This window comes from Sus scrofa, chromosome 1 (assembly GCF_054392235.1).
Source record: "Sus scrofa isolate SSC_HxYL_T2T_F1_AM1 chromosome 1, Sscrofa_HxYL_maternal_Yorkshire_Landrace_v2.0, whole genome shotgun sequence".
NCBI lineage: Eukaryota > Metazoa > Chordata > Mammalia > Artiodactyla > Suidae > Sus > Sus scrofa.
The window spans coordinates 100792157-100811800 of record NC_139383.1 but is presented as its reverse complement, the minus strand read 5'-3'; the positions used below and the strand labels follow the sequence as shown (position 1 = coordinate 100811800).

The 19644-nt window shown below is 37.3% G+C and overlaps 1 pseudogene; it reads right to left on the bottom strand.

Annotated features, from left to right (window-relative positions):
- Window positions 1-16520: 16520 nt before the first annotated feature.
- Window positions 16521-17502, bottom strand: LOC146406218 (olfactory receptor 5M11-like; annotated as a pseudogene).
- Window positions 17503-19644: the final 2142 nt, after the last annotated feature.

The following is a 19644-nucleotide window of genomic DNA, read 5'->3' as shown; positions in this document are numbered from 1 at the left end:
TTCTATACACTCACAATGAAAGAGCAGAAGAAAACATTAGGCAAGCAATCCCATTTACCATCACATAAAAAAGAATAAAATACCCAGGAGTAAACCTACCTAAATAGACAAAAGACCTGTATTCTGAAAACTATAAGACACTGATGAATGAAATCAAAGATGACACAAATAGATGGAAAGATACCATGCTCATGGATTGGAAGAGTTAGTATTATCAAAATGACTATACTACCTAAGGCAATCTACAGATTCAATACAATCCCTATCAAATTTTTCACAGAACTTGAACAAAATATTTTAAAGTTTGTTTGGAAGCACAAAAGACCCAGAATAGCCAAAGACATCCTAAAAAAGAAAAACAGAGCTGGAGGAATCAGGCTCCCTGGCTTCTGACTATACTAGAAAGCAACAATCATCAAAACAGTATGGTACTGGAACAAAGACAGAAACATAGATCAGTGGAACAAGATAGAAAGCCCAGAATTAAACCCACGCACCTACAGCCAACTCATCTATGGCAGAGAAGGCAAGGATATACAATGGAGAAAGGACAGCGTGTTTAATAAGTGGTGCTGGGAAAAATGGACAGCCACATGGAAAAGAATGAAATGAGAACACTCCATAACACCATACACAAAAATAAACTCAAAATGGACTAAAAACCTAGATATAAGACCAGACACTATAAAACTCTTAGAGGAAAACATAGGCCAAACACTCTCTGACATAAACGACAGCAACATCTTCTCAGATCCACCTCTCAGAGTACTGAGAACAAAAACAAAAATAAACAAATGGAACCTAATCAAACTTCAAAGTTTCTGCACAGCCAAGTAAACCCTAGACAATGCAAAAAGACAACCCACAGAATGGGAGAAAATCTGTGCAAGTGAATCGCTGGCAAGGGATTGATCTCCAAAATTTATAAACAACTTCTGCAGCTCCATACCAAAAAAACAAACAAGCCTATCAAAAAATGGGCAGTAGATCTAAACAGACAGTTCTCAAAGAAGACATACACATGGCTGAGTAACACATGAAAGGATGTTCAACATCGCTCATTATTAGAGAGGTGCAAATCAAAACCACTCTGAGGTACCACCTTCCACCAGCCAGAATGGCCATCATCAAAAAGTCTATAAACAATAAGTGTTGGAGAGTGTGTGGAGAAAAACGAACCCTAGTATGCTGTTGGTGGGATTGTAAATTGGTGCAACCACTGTGGAAAGCAGTATGGAGATTCCTCAGAAAGCTAAACATAGAACTGCCATTTGATCCAGCAATCCCACTCTGGGGCATCTACCCAGAGAAAGCCATGAATCGCAAGGACACATGTACTCCAATGTTCATTGCAGCACTATTTACAATAGCAAAAACATGAAAATGACCTAAATGTCCATTGACAGAGGAGTGGATCAAGAAGATGTGGTACATATACACCATGGAATATTCCTCAGCCATTAAATGGAAAAAATACCAGCATTTTTAGCTATGTGGATGGACCTAGAAACTATCATGCTAAGTGAGGTCAGCCAGACAATGAGACACCAACATCAAATGCTTTCACTGATGCGTGGAATCTGAAAAAGGGGCAGACTGAACTTCTTTGCAGAAGAGATGCTGACTCAGACATTGAAAAATTTATGGTCTCCGGAGGAGACAGTTTGGGGGGTGGGGGGATGTGCTCGGGCTTTGGGATGAAAATCTTGTGAAATCAGATTGTTATGATCATTATACAACAACAGATGTGATAAATTCATTTGAGTAATAAAAAATTTAAAAAAAAATAGTATACCTTCTCCACAGAGAGCAGTTGTTTGTGAGGAAATATGTGGATTAATATAATCAAAAATTAAAATCAGATGATCTTTTCCATAGATACAGAAAAACACTTGACAAAATTCAAAATCCTTTCATGATAAAACCTCAACAAACTGGGTATAAAAAGAATATAACTCTACATAATAAGGACCATACATGACCAGCCCACAGTTAACATCATTCTTTTTTTTTTTTTTTTTTTCGGCCTTTTTGTCTTTTCTAGGGCCATTCCCATGGCATATGGAGATTCCCAGACTAGGGGTCGAATCACAGCTGTAGCCGCCAGCCTATGCCAGAGCCACAGCAACTCGGGGTCCGAGCTGCGTCTGCAAACTACACAACAGCTCACAGCAACCCCAGATCCTTAACCATCTGAGCAAGGGCAGGGATCAAACCTGCAACCTCATGGTTCCTAGTCAAATTCGTTAACCACTCTGCCATGACAGGAACTCCAGTTAACATCATTCTTTAAGGCAAAAGATTTAAAACTTTTCCTCTAAGATCAGAAATGAGAAGACTACACACTAGCACCACTTGTATTCAACATAGCATTACAAGTCTGAGTTAGAGCAATTAGGGAAACATAAGCAGCATCCAATATCAGAAAGCAAAACATAAAATTGTCTCTGATTCCAGATGATTTGATCTTATATGCAGAAAACCCTAAAGACTAAATGAAAACTCTGGAACAAATGAACAATTTTAGTAACTTTATGGATATAAAATCAACATGCAAAATTCAATTGCATTTCTATATACTAACAATAAACTAGTTGATAAAGAAAATCTCATTTAGAATAGCACCCAAAACAATAAAATACTTAGAAATAAATTTAAGATGTTAAAAAAATCTGTAAAATGAAAACAATTAGCCATGGATGAAAAAAATTGATGAAGACATAAATGGAAAGTATCTCATCTTCAAGGCCTGGAAGGGCTAAATTTGTTAAAATATTTGTACTACTCAAAACCATTTACAGATTCAATTCAATGCCCATAAAAATGCCAGTGGCATGTTTTAACAGAAACAGTAAATAACTCTTAAATTCATATGGAACCACAATGGATCCTGAATAGTTAAAGCAACATGGAAAAGAACAAAGTCACTTGACACTTCCTGATATGAAATTATTTTACAATGAATGAAAACAATGGATTAATTAATAGATTAATTAATTAACAATGAAAACAGCATGGACATAAAAACATACACATAGACTGATAACACAGAGTTGAAAGCCTAGAAATAAACGTATGCACATTTGATGAACGAAAATTTCAAAAAGTGCTGGAAATACTTAGTACAGACAGGTTAGTCTCTTCAATGAAGGATGGTAGAAATGCCGGACAACCACATGCTGAAAAATTAGATTGACTCATCACAAATCACTCACAAAAATGTTACTCGAAATGGATTAAAGACTTAAACTTAAGATTTGCAATGATGCAATACTGAGAAGAGGTGTAAAACCTCTTTGACATTAGTCTTGGAGATGGCTTTTTGTATACGACGCAAAAGGCATAAGCAACAAAAACAAAATTAGCCACATGAGACTATATTAAACTTATAAACTCTGCAAAGCAAAAGAAACCACCAGCAAAATGAAAAGGAAAAAAAACGGTTTGGGAGAAAATATTTGCAAATCAAAACCCGAATATTTGTAACCATTCATAATGAATAAATAATAATATATATGCATTATTTGTACATATATATTCAAAGACTCATAAAAGTGCAAAAAAGCCAAATAATCCAATTTTTAAAAATGAGAAAAAGACCAGAATAGATATTTTTCCAAAGAAGACATATAAATGGCCAACAAGTACATGAAGAAGGTACTCAATATCACCAATCATCAGTGAAATACAAATCAAAACCATAGCAGATATAACCTCACACTGTTAGAATGGCTATTATCAAAAAGGCAAGAGATAATAAGTGCTGGAAAGAATGTGGACAAAAGAGAACCCAAATATACTATTGATGAAAATGTAAATTGGTAGAGTCACTATGGAAAACAGTGTAGAGGTAACAATGACATAATCCATTTGCTTACATAATTCTTAGTCTAATTGTGAAGGCAGGAGACATGTGAAGTCTTCCGTAGTAACACATTGTCCAAATGCTGTATGGAAATCAATGCTCTTACAATGGGCTGCTTCTAGATTTTCTGTCATTCTCTCCCTGTCTATTCATCTAGCCATTATTGATCTTGTGACAACCCCTTTCTAAACTCAGAACCTTCCCATAGGCCTGTCGCTGCTTTGAATACTAATTCTTCTAAACTTCCTCAAGTTATTGCCTACCCATGATTTAGATATCTTAAATGTCAATTCCTGAGACAGGTATTCCTCTACCTAAATGAAAACTAATAATCACCATAATCATTCCAGCTTATCTCACCTTGTTTCTTTTAATAACATTCATTACAAATTTTTTTTTTGGGGGGGGCACACCTGTAGTATGCAGAAGTTCCTGGGCCAGGGATCTTACCCATGTTACAGCAGGGACCAGAGCCACAGCAGTGACAACACCAGATCCTTAACCATTAATCCACCAGGGAACTCCAATTACAATTTTAATTGTCAATAAAGTGTGGTTTATTTTCTTAAGATTTGTCTTCCCATCCAGACTATTAAATTCCAAGAGAATAGGAGACGATAACTTTATAGTTACTATGTACCCAGCATTTAGCACACTGACTTTCTCTGCTAAGTGTCCCATAAATATTTATTGAGGGAAATGATGGAAAAAATGTAGCAGGATTTCACCCACAAAGTGTTTTGTTTTTGTTTACATGGTGTTTTAAAATGACTTATTTTGCATTAATTATGGTATTATGAAAATTATCTTAAAAATAAAACAAAGCAAATGAATATACAAAACAAAACAAAATGAATATCAGGTAGAAATGGGGATTGCTAAAGGGGAGGGGTATTGGGGATCAGGCAAAACAGATGAAGGGGGTTAAAAGGTGCCAACCTCTAGTTATAAAATAAGTTGTTGGGATGTAATGTAGAATTTGTTGCAATGTATACAATATTTAATCATTACATTGTAAAAATGAAATCAATATAATGCTATATATCAATTATGTCTGTGCTTAAAAAAGGAAAAAATAAAAATCATGATAACCCGACTTCCCATAGTTTGCAATCTCTCATGGTAACAAATGACTAAAGCTGAGTAGCAGCTCCTTCCATTAAGGGATAAATGCTCTCTTAGTTGCCAAAAACCCCTAAAATGCTTATTATTATCTTCTCACCTTCATGCCAACTTCACTGTTGACTTATACTATTTGATTTTTTAGTCATCATATTGAATATAGTGTGAGATGCACTAAACATTTACTTACAGAGTAGAATAGTAACAAAATAGACAATGTCTACTCCTACTTAAAAAAGCCTAGCAACATAATTCATAGGTGATGTCTTTATATCCACAGTGCCTTGATCAGGTTAGCAAGAGAGAACAAGGCATCTTTCATTTATGAAGGTATAAAGTCATGATCTTTTGTTGTAATCACATCTCTTCCATTTGAGTTTATGTCAGCTTGCTGGAAGAATCTTAGTTTGCCCTTGAAATAACACTGTCATTAAGACAGTCTGATACTTAGTGAAATAACCCAGGTTTAACAACAGATGGATGGATAGATACATTGTATTTTATCTTTAAAATGTAATCCTATTCAATAATAGAAAATATATCAAATAATGGATCCAACTAACAAATGGATAATTCTCCAAAACATTTTGCTAAGTGAAAGAATCTACATACAAAAGGCTATAGTGACTTTGATTCTTTTAATATAAATATATTATATTTATATAAAGCAGATCTGTGATCATTAATGTCGGCGTGTGCAAGGAGGAACTGTCTGCAAAAAAAATGAAAATGAAATTTGGGGAGTGATGAGAAAGTTTTGTCACTTGTGGTGCTTGTAAGAGTGCACATATGTCACAAGACATGTTTCTTTGAAAACTCCATCTTGTCCTTCTTTACTTTATCCCATCTTCTTGTCTTACTTTATCCCATCTTCCTGCTTTGAAAAACAGTCACAGTGCTGGTAAATGACTTAAGCTTAAGAACAAAGACCTAAAGGCATAAGTGACTTAAGCTTAAGAACTGTTATGTGCCTAGAGATCAGAGTAAGAGCTTAACCTTTTACCACCTAAGTGGCTTTTTAAATAGTAAAAGAACTTATATAATAGTAAACAAACCCCGTACCATCCACCCATAGCCACTCCTAACTTGATCACATCTAAAGAGCACATTAAAAGCAGTGTGGTTTCTTGAGGCAGGGCTCTTGGTCCCTGAGACCTTGAGTTCCCAGCTCCCACCTTTACTTAAGACAAATGTTTCTGTGTCTTGTTTTATGTTAACTTTTTTTTCCTTAAGTTCCACAGCAGCCGTTCTTCAGCCCCATCCTACTGAGCTGGCCCTGGCACACATATTTATCAAAACATTTAATTATACTTAAACGGATATATTTTATGATATGTAAAAATATATCAATAAAGTTTTAAAAATCCCATATTTTATGGGGAGTGCACATTGTGGCTTACTGGGGTACAGACTCAAATAATATCCATGATGATGCAGGTTTGATCCCTGGCCTCACTCAGTGGGTTAAGTATCCAGGGTTGCCACGAGCTGTGGTGTAGGTCACAGATTGCTATGGCTGTGGTGTAGGCTGGCAGCTCCGATTCAACCCCTAGTCTGGGAACCTCTATATGCCACAAGTATGGTCCTAAAGAGACAAGAAAAAAAAATCCTATATGTTATTATTATTACCAATCAAAGAAGTTAAAGCACCTGCCAAAAGAACACATGTCCAATTTTAGAAAAAAGTTCAAGTTAATCTGTACCATGTTATAGTAATATACCTTCTCAAGATGAGGAGGGAGATGGGATTAAGACGGCAGAATAGAAGGACTTGAGCTCAACTTCTCTCCTAAAAACAACAAAATTCACAACTAAAGTCTGAGCACTCTTCACTCAAATGGACTGGAAACCTTAAAAAAGATATCCTACTCCAGAAGAAAAAGAGGAGGACACATCAAGAGGTAGGAGGGGAGATTTTGCAATATAAACAACCCAATACCTCCTGGGTGTGAAGCTCCACAGACTGAAACTAACTGGATCACAGAGACTCAGCTACAGGCCTAAGAGTTCTGAGCCACACATCAAACGCTCACGTGTGGGGATCTGGCATGGGGAGAAAGAGCCCCAGAGCATCTGGCATTGAAGGCCAGTGGGGCTTATGTGCAGGAGCTCAACGGGACTGGGGGAAACAGAGACCTCATTCTTAAAAGGCGCACACAAACTTTCAAGTGCCCTGGGTCCCAGGGCAAAGCAAAGTCTCCATGGGAATCTGGGTTAAACCTGACTGCAGTTCTTGGAGGACATCCTGGGAAAATGGGTGAACGTGCTTATTGTGAAGGAAGGTCATTGCAAACAAAGCTCCCTTCAGCAGCCATGCCTTTCTCCGGAGGTGGCCATTTTGGAAAAATCTGGCCCCACCTGTCAGTCAACTGCTGAGAAGCCCCATGGCAAACAACAACCCAGGAGGGATCACAGCCCCGCCCCTCAGTAAACAGACTACCTAAAGACCCCTCAGGCACACAGCTGCCTCTAATCCCATTCAGAGACTAAGCCCCACCCACCATAGGGATTAGAATCTGCTCCACCTACCAGTGGGCAGGCATCAGCCCCTCCCATTAGGAAGCCTACAGCAAGCCCCCCATACCGACTTCAGCCACAGAGGGGCAGACATCAGAAGTAAGAGAGGCTACAAATCTATTATCTGTAAAAAGGTCACCACACCAAAAACCTATCAAAATGAAAAGACAGAGAACTATAACTCAGATGAGGGAGAAAGGAAAAAACACAGAAAAACAGCTAAACGAGGAAGAGATTCTTAGCCTCCAGGAAAAAGACTTTTAGATTGTTGATGCTGAAGATGATGCAAGACATTGGAAATAAACTGGAGGCAAAGATGGATAACTTACAGGAAACACTGGCCAAAGAGATACAAGATATAAAACTCAAACAAGAAGAGATGTAAAATACAATAACTGAAGTAAAGAATTCACTAGAAGCAGCTAGCAGCAGAATACAGGAGGAAGAAGAACGAATAAGTGAGGTGGAGGACAGATTAGTGGAAATTATGGATGCAGAACAGAAAAGAGAAAAAAGATTCAAAAGAAATGAAGAGAGTCTCAGAGAACTCTGGGACAATGTTAAACACACCAACATCCGTATTATAGGGGTGCTAGAGGAGAAGAGAGAGAGAAGGAGACAAAACATATTCCAAGAGATAATAGCCAAAAACTTCCCTAACATGGGGAAGGAATCACTCACTCAAATCCAGGAGACACAACGAGTACCATATAAAATAAACCCACGGAGGAACACCCCTAGACACATACTAATCAAACTGACCATAATTAAAGACAAAGAAAATATCTTGAAGGCAGCTAGGGAAAATAAACAAATAACATACAATGGAACCCCAATAAGGTTATCTGCAGAATTTTCAATAGAAACTCTACAGGCCAGAAGGGAGTGGCACCATATACTTAACCTGTTGAAAGGAAAAAAACTCCAACCAAGATTACTCTACCCAGCAAGGCTCTCATTCTGATTTGAAGGAGAAATCAAAACCTTCACAAGTAAGCAAAAGCTGAGAGAATTCAGCAACACTAAACCAGCCTTACAGCAAATACTAAAGGAACTTCTCTAGGCAGAAAAGAACAAGAGAAGAAGGAAAGGAAAAAGAACAGCAAAAACAAATCCAAAGTAATTAATAAAATGGCAATAAGAATATACATATCAATAATTACCTTAAATGTGAATGGACTAAATGCCCCAACCAAAAGACATAGACTGGCTGAATGGATACAAAAACCACACCCATATATATGCTGTCTTTAAGAGACCCACTTCACTTCCAGGCACACATACAAATTGAAAGTGAGAGGATGCAAGAAAATATTTCACGCAAACTGGGATCAAAAGAAAGCTGGAGTAGCAATACTCATATCAGACAAAATAGACTTTAAAATGAAGAATATTTTAAGGGACAAAGAAGGACATTACATAATGACCAAAGGATCAATCCAAGATGAGGATATAACAATTTTAAATATCTACGCACACAACACAGGTTCACCACAATATATAAGGCTACTGCTAACAACCTTAAAAGGACAAATCGACAATAACACAATCATAGTGGGGGACTTTAACACCCCACTTACAGCAATGGACAGATCAACCAGACAGAAAATCAATAAGGAAACACAGGCTCTGAATGATGCATTAAACTAGATGTACTTAATAGATATTTATAGGATATTCCATCCAAAAGCAACAGAAGACACATTCTTCTCAAGTGCACATGGAACATTCTCTATAATTGATCTTATCCTGGGCTACAAATCCAACCTCGGTAACTTTAGGAAAATTGAAATCATATCAAACATCTCTTCCGACCACAACGCTATGGAAATCAACAACAAGAAAAAAACTGGAAAAAACACAAACACGTGGAGACTAAACAACATGCTACTAAACAACCAATGGATCACTGAAGAAATCAAAGAGGAAATTAAAAAATACCTGGCAGCAAATGACAATGAAGATATGACAATCCAAAACCTATGGGATGCAGCAAAAGCCATTCTAAGAGGAAAGTTTATAGCAATAAAAGCCCACCTCAGGAAACAAGAAAAAGCTCAAATAAGCTAACTTTACATCTAAAGCACCGAGAGAGAGAAGAAGAGACAAGACCTCAAGTTGGTAGAAGGAAAGAAATCATAAAGATCAGAGCAGAAATCAATGAAATAGAAGCAAAGAAAACCATAGAAAAGATCGATGAAATGAAAAGCTAGTTCCTTGAAAAGATGAACAAAATTGATAAACTCTTAGCCAGACTTATGAAACAAAAGAGAGTGAGGACTCAAATCAATAAAATTAGAAATGAAAAAGGAGAAGTAACAATGGACATCACAGAAATACAAAGGATCATAAGAAACTACTATATGCTACTATATGCTAATAAAAGAGAAAACCTAGAAGAAATGGACAAATTCTTAGTAACATCTTCCAAGACTAAACCAAGATGAAGTAGAAAAGAAGCATGGACCAATCACATGAAGTGAAATTGAAACTGTGATTTAAAAACTTCCAACAAACTAAAGTCCAGGGCCAGATGGCTTCACAGGTGAATTCTATCAAACATTTAGAGAAGAGCTAACACCTCTTCTTCTGAAACTATTTCAAAAAATAGTTTGGAAGGGAAAGTTTGGAAGGAAGGGATACTCCCAAACTCATTCTATGAGGCCACCATCATCCCGATACCAAAACCAGATAAAGAGACCACAAAAAAAGAAAACTACAGGCCAATTTCACTGATGAACATCGATGCAAAAATCCTCAACAAAATACTAGCAAACCGCATCCAACAATACATTAAAAGGATGGTACATCATGATCAAGTAGGATTTATCCCAGGGATGCAAGGGTTCTTCAATATCCACAAATCTGTCAGTGTGATACACCACATTAACAAACTGAAGAATAAAAACCATATGATCCTTTCAATAGACATGGAAAAAGCCATTGACAAAATCCAACACCCATTTCTGATAAAAACCCTTCAGAAAGTGGACATAACAGGAACCTACGTCAACATGATAAAGGCCATTTGTGACAAACCCACAGTGAACATCATTCTCAATGGTGAAAAGCTGAAAGAACTCCCTCTGAGATCAGGAACAAGACAAGGATGTCTGCTCTCACCATTACTCTTCAGCATAGTTTTGGAAGTCCTAGCCACAGCAATCAGAGAAGTAAAAGAAATAAAAGGAATCCAAACTGGAAAGGAAGAAGTAAAGCTATCACTATTTGCAGATGACATGATACTATACCTAGAGAATCCTAAAGACCCTACCAGAAAACTGCTAGAGCTCATCCACAAATTTGGCAAAGTCGCAGGATAAAAAATTAATACACAGAAACTGACAGTATTTCTATACACTCACAATGAAAGAGCAGAAGAAGACATTAGGCAAGCAATCCCACTTACCATCACATAAAAAAGAATAAAATACCCAGGAGTAAACTTACCTAAATAGACAAAAGACCTGTACTCTGAAAACTATAAGACACTGATGAGTAAAATCAAAGATGACACAAATAGATGGAAAGATACCATGCTCGTGGATTGGAAGAGTTAGTATTATCAAAATGACTATACTACCTAAGGCAATCTACAGATTCAATGCAATCCCTATCAAATTTTTCAAAGAACTTGAACAAAATATTTTAAAGTTTGTTTGGAATCACAAAAGACCCAGAATAGCCAAAGACATCCTAAAAAAGAAAAACAGAGCTGGAGGAATCAGGCTCCCTGGCTTCTGACTATACTAGAAAGCAACAATCATCAAAACAGTATGGTACTGGAACAAAGACAGAAACATAGATCAGTGGAACAAGATAGAAAGCCCAGAATTAAACTCACGCACCTACAGCCAACTCATCTATGGCAGAGAAGGCAAGGATGTACAACGGAGAAAGGAGGGCATGTTTAATAAGTGGTGCTGGGAAAAATGGACAGCCACATGGAAAAGAATGAAATGAGAACACTCCATAACACCATACACAAAAATAAACTCAAAATGGACTAAAAACCTAGATATAAGACCAGACACTATAAAACTCTTAGAGAAAAACATAGGCCAAACACTCTCTGACATAAACGACAGCAACATCTTCTCAGATCCACCTCTCAGAGTACTGAGAACAAAAACAAAAATAAACAAATGGAACCTAATCAAACTTCAAAGTTTCTGCACAGCCAAGTAAACCCTAGACAACGCAAAAAGACAACCCACAGAATGGGAGAAAATCTGTGCAAGTGAATCGCTGACAAGGGATTGATCTCCAAAATTTATAAACAACTTCTGCAGCTCCATACCAAAAAAACAAACAAGCCTATCAAAAAATGGGCAGTAGATCTAAACAGACAGTTCTCAAAGAAGACATACACATGGCTGAGAAACACATGAAAGGATGTTCAACATCTCTCATTATTAGAGAGGTACAAATCAAAACCACTCTGAGGTACCACCTTCCACCAGCCAGAATGGCCATCATCAAAAAGTCTATAAACAATAAGTGTTGGAGAGTGTGTGGAGAAAAACGAACCCTAGTATGCTGTTGGTGGGATTGTAAATTGGTGCAACCACTGTGGAAAGCAGTATGGAGATTCCTCAGAAAGCTAAACATAGAACTGCCATTTGATCCAGCAATCCCACTCTGGGGCATCTACCCAGAGAAAGCCATGAATCGCAAGGACACATGTACTCCAATGTTCATTGCAGCACTATTTACAATAGCAAAAACATGGAAATGACCTAAATGTCCATTGACAGAGGAGTGGATCAAGAAGATGTGGTACATATACACCATGGAATATTCCTCAGCCATTAAAAGGAAAAAATACCGGCATTTTTAGCAACATGGACGGACCTAGAAACTATCATGCTAAGTGAGGTCAGCCAGACAATGAGACACCAACATCAAATGCTTTCACTGACGCGTGGAATCTGAAAAAGGGACAGACTGAACTTCTTTGCAGAAGAGATGCTGACTCAGACATTGAAAAATTTATGGTCTCCGGAGGAGACAGTTTGGGGGGTGGGGGGATGTGCTTGGGCTTTGGGTTGAAAATCCTGTGAAATCAGATTGTTATGATCATTATACAAGAACAGATGTGATAAATTCATTTGAGTAATAAAAAATTTAAAAAAAATAGTATACCTTCTCCACAGAGAGCAGTTGTTTGTGAGGAAATATGTGGATTAATATAATCAAAAATTAAAATCAGATGATCTTTTCCATAGATACAGAAAAACACTTGACAAAATTCAAAATCCTTTCATGATAAAACCTCAACAAACTGGGTATAAAAAGAATATAACTCTACATAATAAGGACCATACATGACCAGCCCACAGTTAACATCATTCTTTTTTTTTTTTTTTTTTCGGCCTTTTTGTCTTTTCTAGGGCCACTCCCATGGCATATGGAGATTCCCAGACTAGGGGTCGAATCACAGCTGTAGCCGCCAGCCTATGCCAGAGCCACAGCAACTCGGGGTCCGAGCTGCGTCTGCAAACTACACAACAGCTCACAGCAACCCCGGATCCTTAACCATCTGAGCAAGGGCAGGGATCAAACCTGCAACCTCATGGTTCCTAGTCAAATTCGTTAACCACTCTGCCATGACAGGAACTCCAGTTAACATCATTCTTTAAGGCAAAAGATTTAAAACTTTTCCTCTAAGATCAGAAATGAGAAGACTACACACTAGCACCACTTGTATTCAACATAGCATTACAAGTCTGAGTTAGAGCAATTAGGGAAACATAAGCAGCATCCAATATCAGAAAGCAAAACATAAAATTGTCTCTGATTCCAGATGATTTGATCTTATATGCAGAAAACCCTAAAGACTAAATGAAAACTCTGGAACAAATGAACAATTTTAGTAACTTTATGGATATAAAATCAACATGCAAAATTCAATTGCATTTCTATATACTAACAATAAACTAGTTGGTAAAGAAAATCTCATTTAGAATAGCACCCAAAACAATAAAATACTTAGAAATAAATTTAAGATGTTAAAAAAATCTGTAAAATGAAAACAATTAGCCATGGATGAAAAAAATTGATGAAGACATAAATGGAAAGTATCTCATCTTCAAGGCCTGGAAGGGCTAAATTTGTTAAAATATTTGTACTACTCAAAACCATTTACAGATTCAATTCAATGCCCATAAAAATGCCAGTGGCATGTTTTAACAGAAACAGTAAATAACTCTTAAATTCATATGGAACCACAATGGATCCTGAATAGTCAAAGCAACATGGAAAAGAACAAAGTCACTTGACACTTCCTGATATGAAATTATTTTACAATGAATGAAAACAATGGATTAATTAATGGATTAATTAATTAACAATGAAAACAGCATGGACATAAAAACATACACATAGACTGATAACACAGAGTTGAAAGCCTAGAAATAAACGTATGCACATTTGATGAACGAAAATTTCAAAAAGTGCTGGAAATACTTAGTACAGACAGGTTAGTCTCTTCAATGAAGGATGGTAGAAATGCCGGACAACCATATGCTGAAAAATTAGATTGACTCATCATAAATCACTCACAAAAATGTTACTCGAAATGGATTAAAGACTTAAACTTAAGATTTGCAATGATGCAATACTTAGAAGAGGTGTAAAACCTCTTTGACATTAGTCTTGGAGATGGCTTTTTGTATACGACGCAAAAGGCATAAGCAACAAAAACAAAATTAGCCACATGAGACTATATTAAACTTATAAACTCTGCAAAGCAAAAGAAACCACCAGCAAAATGAAAAGGAAAAAAAACGGTTTGGGAGAAAATATTTGCAAATCAAAACCCGAATATTTGTAACCATTCATAATGAATAAATAATAATATATATGCATTATTTGTACATATATATTCAAAGACTCATAAAAGTGCAAAAAAGCCAAATAATCCAATTTTTAAAAATGAGAAAAAGACCAGAATAGATATTTTTCCAAAGAAGACATATAAATGGCCAACAAGTACATGAAGAAGGTACTCAATATCACCAATCATCAGTGAAATACAAATCAAAACCATAGCAGATATAACCTCACACTGTTAGAATGGCTATTATCAAAAAGGCAAGAGATAATAAGTGCTGGAAAGAATGTGGACAAAAGAGAACCCAAATATACTATTGATGAAAATGTAAATTGGTGGAGTCACTATGGAAAACAGTGTAGAGGTATCGGGATTCCTTAAAAAATCAAAAATAGAACTATCATATGCTCCAGTAGATCCACTTCTGGATGTATTTCCAGAGGAAATAAAATTGTGATGTCAGAGGTATTTGCACCATGTTCATTTCACCACAGCCAAGATATGGAGACAACCTAAGGGCCCATCAGTTGATTAATGTATAAAGACACACACACGCAACCACACACATGCTTAAAAAAAATGTGTTTACAAGGGAATATTATTCAGCAAAAAGAGAAGGAAATTTGCATTTGCTACAACATGAATGATCCTTGAGGACATTATATTAGGTGAAATAAGTTAGACAAACAGGAATGATCTCAGGTTTATGTGGATTCTAAAAACGTTGGACTAACAGATGGCAGTCAGGGCCAGGAAGTGAGAGAAATGGGGAGATGCTGATCAAAGGGTACAAACTTCCAGATATAAGATGAATGAAGTCTGGGGAGCTAATGTATAGCATAGTGACTACAGTTAACTATCTAATGTATGGCACATTTGAAAGTGCTAAGAGAACAGATCTTCAATGTTTTCACCACTGTAGAAAAACAACAACAAATTGTCCTTGGGTGAGATGATAGATGTGACAACCAGTATTATTGTGATAATCCTTTTTCAATATATAAATATATCACACCATCCCATTGAGCTATCATCACATCATACTAAACTTACAAAATATTACATGTCAGTTATATATCAATAAATTTGGAAACATGCTCGGTATTTTTATAGTGGACAGTCTCACTATACATTTTCAATATTAAAATCATAAGGCATATGTTCTCTGAAAAATAGAACTAAATTGTAAATATAGAACCATGAAAAATCTTTTAAAATCACATATATGTTCATTAAGCACCATCTTCTAAACAGTGCACAGGTTAACAAAGGCACTGGAAAAATAATAAAATATTTCAAGCTAAGGGATAAAACATACAAAAGTGAGGGGTTTCAGAGAATGCACAATGTAGGCAAAATATATAAAATTTTGTATAAGAAGCAAGACAAATCAATAATCCAAATTTGTTTAAAAAAAAACTAGAAAAGGAGGTAAAAGGAAAACCCAAGTAAATTCTAAATTTTTCAAGTCCAAGCACACATAAAACATTCACTGTGTTCCTAGATCTGAGCTCCTTGATCCAAGATTGCAGGTCTGAGTTAAGACGTAGGTCCCTACAGATAAAGACCACACACTATATCCACAAACACAGGTCTAAGAAAAGAATGATTATTCTATTACTCTCACTTCCTATTCCATACAGACCAATACAAGACTACTCATAAGAAACAGAAAATTACTATCATGAACCAAAATTACTAGTTTACTTGGTAAGTCGGGGGATGCCTACAGAAGGCTATACTTCTTAGATTCCCAGACATCCCAAAATTTATGGTGACAAAAATAGAATAAATATAAGGAACTAAGCTGAGAGCATGTTTATTCTGTTTATCATTTTAAACAGTAAGAGCATACCAGTGTTCCAGGGAATACCAAGTGTAATTTTCACTTAGAGCAGGGCTTCTCCAAATGTAATGTGTATACAAAACACCTAAGATTCAGTTAAAATATTGATTTAAATATAGTGAATCTGAGGAGCAAAATGCAATTCTTCATTTCTGAAATATCCAAACTAGTGCTATTTCTACTGATCCATGGACAGCATATTAAGGGCAAGGATCTAGAATAATAAATAAGTGCAGACTGTTTACTCGCAGACCCGAGGATATTTGAAACATGGCCAGAAAGAACTTGAAAACTCATCACACAAATCCAAACATGTTTGAGACAAAGGATTAGAATTATGGTTTATTGAAAATGGGAGGCATTGCCATCTTAGTGACATTTCTACTGAGCACTCTCTTCAAGGCCTGTTTTACATCTTTGTTCCACAGGCTGTAGATCAACGGATAAGGCAGTGGACTTACAAAGGTGTAGAAGACAGCTGTGATTTTGGATTCTTCAACAGTCTGCTCTATGGGTGGTCTTACATACATGCAGAAGAGGGTGCCATAAAAGAGGGTTACACCCATCATGTGGGAACCACAGGTGGAGAATGCCTTGTGCCTTCCCTCTGCTGATTTGATCCTGCGGACGGTGGCAATAATGAAGGCATAAGACACTGGGATGATGGTGAGGGAGTTGGAAAGGTTGAAACCAGCTGATATGAGCATGGCATGCTCTTTGACATAAGTATCAGAGCAAGAAAGTTAATGAGTGGTGGGTCAGCACAGTAGAAATGGTGGATGACATTGGATCTACAGAGGGTCAAACAGAAGGTCAGGATGGCCTGGAACAGCCATTTGAGAAGGCATAAGCATAAAGAAATGTGGCCAAGCACAAGCAGACACGCCTGGACATCTTAACACTGTAGCGCAAAGGGTCGCATATGGCCACAGAGCTGTCATAGGCCGTGGCTGCCAGCATGTAAAGCTCAGTGAGGAGCAGTGCTATGAAAATGTAACACTGTGCAAAACAGCCAGCAAATGAGATGGTCTTCTTCTCTGAGAACAGATTAGTCAGCATCTGTGGGGTTGCATTTGAGGTGTAGCACAAGTCCACAAAGGCTAAGTTGGTGAGGAATAAATACATGGGGGTGTGAAGGCGAGGATCCAGTTGGATTAACACCATCAAGCCCAGGTTGCCTAGGATGGTGACGAGGTAAATGACCAGGAACAGCATAAAGAGGAGAGGCTGGAGTTCTGGGCAATCTGTGAGTCCCAGGAGGATGACTTCTGTCAGTGCACTGGCATTGGTGATGGGCACTTTCTTCACCGGAAACATAAGCAATCAAAGCAGACGGGAAGGTGAACATCTTATCGCTGACTGTGAAAGGATTTTTCTCTACACTTCCAGATGCCATTCAATGAATACTACCATAAACTAATGTTTTATTTCTACTGAGCCATTATTTCAGCTTTCTTATTTCTGAACCACTATTATTTTTCTATCTTTTACCTGTGTGATTATGACTTTTATAGTGTGATTCTGGGAATGTACCTTTAGATATCTATATCTCTGTACTTGCCTACTGGCAAGTGGCTGGGGGGTTAAGTGGGGCTGTAGGCCAGGGTGGAGGGGGGAGCGGGAGAGAGTCCTAGGAAACAGGCAAAAGAAAAGGATAGAGAGAAGGAGAAAGAAGCCTGATGACAAGGTTTAAGCCCTGGCAAGATTATACTAGAGTGGAACTCAGCTTAATGGACTAGCTGTCTAGATTAATTTTCTAATTACAAGGAAATGAAAAAAGACTTTGTTTGTTTCAGAAGGAAAAAAAGGGAAATAAGGTTAACAGCAAACTTTTAGCAAGAATTCATTGGAATATTGTCTTTACTCTTCTTTTATTAAATTCCAAACTATGAAAACCTATTGAAATTATAGATTATCAACCAAAATAAATGTACAATTGCAATATCTTACATTAAAAAATCCACAAAACAATATATGAGGAGCTAATAGATTGCCTGTTTCTAACAACAACAACAACAACAAAAAACTTGTGTGTATTTCTAACAATAAGAACTCAGCTCTCTCCAATGCCTGAAAATGTCCTCACATTTGTGAGGGGTCTGCAGAATGTTTGCCTTTCTCTATTCTTTTGCAACTGTGACACAACTGTAAAATATTTCTGGGAAATTCAATAGAAATTTCAATAAGCCTGTTGTCTTGGAAATCAGTTGCGGTTCAAACTCTCCTACTAAAAGCATATTTTGAGCAAAGAGGGTAAAATTTGTGGGCCTCCATTTGAAACATTACTACAATCTCCCTTTGACTAAAAATAAAGGTAGAAACATAGACTTACTTCTGCTTTGAATAGGCACCTATTTTCTCAACCTCTGATTAAGGAAGTTCATTGGTCCTCTATAAGCTGAAAAACGTAGTCGCATTTCTAGTAGGAAATGGGAAGTAGGAAGCTGCTTTTATTTTATTTTTTTAATTTTATTTATTTATTTATTTATTTTGTCTTTTGCCATTTGTTGGGCTGCTCCTGCGGCATATGGAGGTTCCCAGGCTAGGGGTCTAATCGGAGCTGTTGACACCAGCCTACACCAGAGCCACAGCAACGCGGGATCCGAGCCGCCTCTGTAACCTACACCACAGCTCACAGCAACGCCGGAACCTTGACCCACTGAGCAAGGGCAGGGATCGAACCTGCAACCTCATGGTTCCTAGTCGGATTCGTTAACCACTGCGCCACGACAGGAACTCCAGGAAGCTGCTTTTAAAGCAAATCTCAGAAAGATGTAAGAGCAACATAAATGAGTATGACATGGGACTAACCATTCTCAGGATTAATTGGAACACTTGGGATCAGAAAGCAAATCACAGGCCTCAGTTGTATTCTCCATCATTTCATATAACTACTTGCCCAAAGAGCTTATGTGGAATGCACACATGAAATTTCAACTTGAAATTTTGATGATTGTCTGATATTTTATATGTTTTTTTTTTTTCTTTTTACAGCTGCACCTGCAGCATACGGAAGTTTCCAAGCTAGAGGTCTAATCAGAGCTGCAGCTGCAGGCCTACACCACTGGTACCACAAAGCCAGATCCAAGCTGCATCTGCAACCTACACCACAGCTTGCAGTAATTCTAGATCCTTAACCCACTGAGTGAGGCCACGAGGTGAACCCTCATCCTCACAAACACTATGTTGGATTCTTAACCCACCAAGTGAAAACGGGAATCCTTCTTTTTCTTTAAACCAAAACTCTCCTTTCCAATATCCAGAGCTCTTATAAATGTCTTTCCTGATGAATATCAATGTCTTGGGTAGGGTCAGGTATGCGCGGGAATGTGACACAGACAAGGTGATTGGCAAACACCTTTCATGTAGGCAATTTAATTGATTCCTCAAAGTAACTCTTAGAGGTAGGGACTCCAACCTGCACTTTCAGCTAAAGAGCCAGAGGTTCCACTAAGGAAC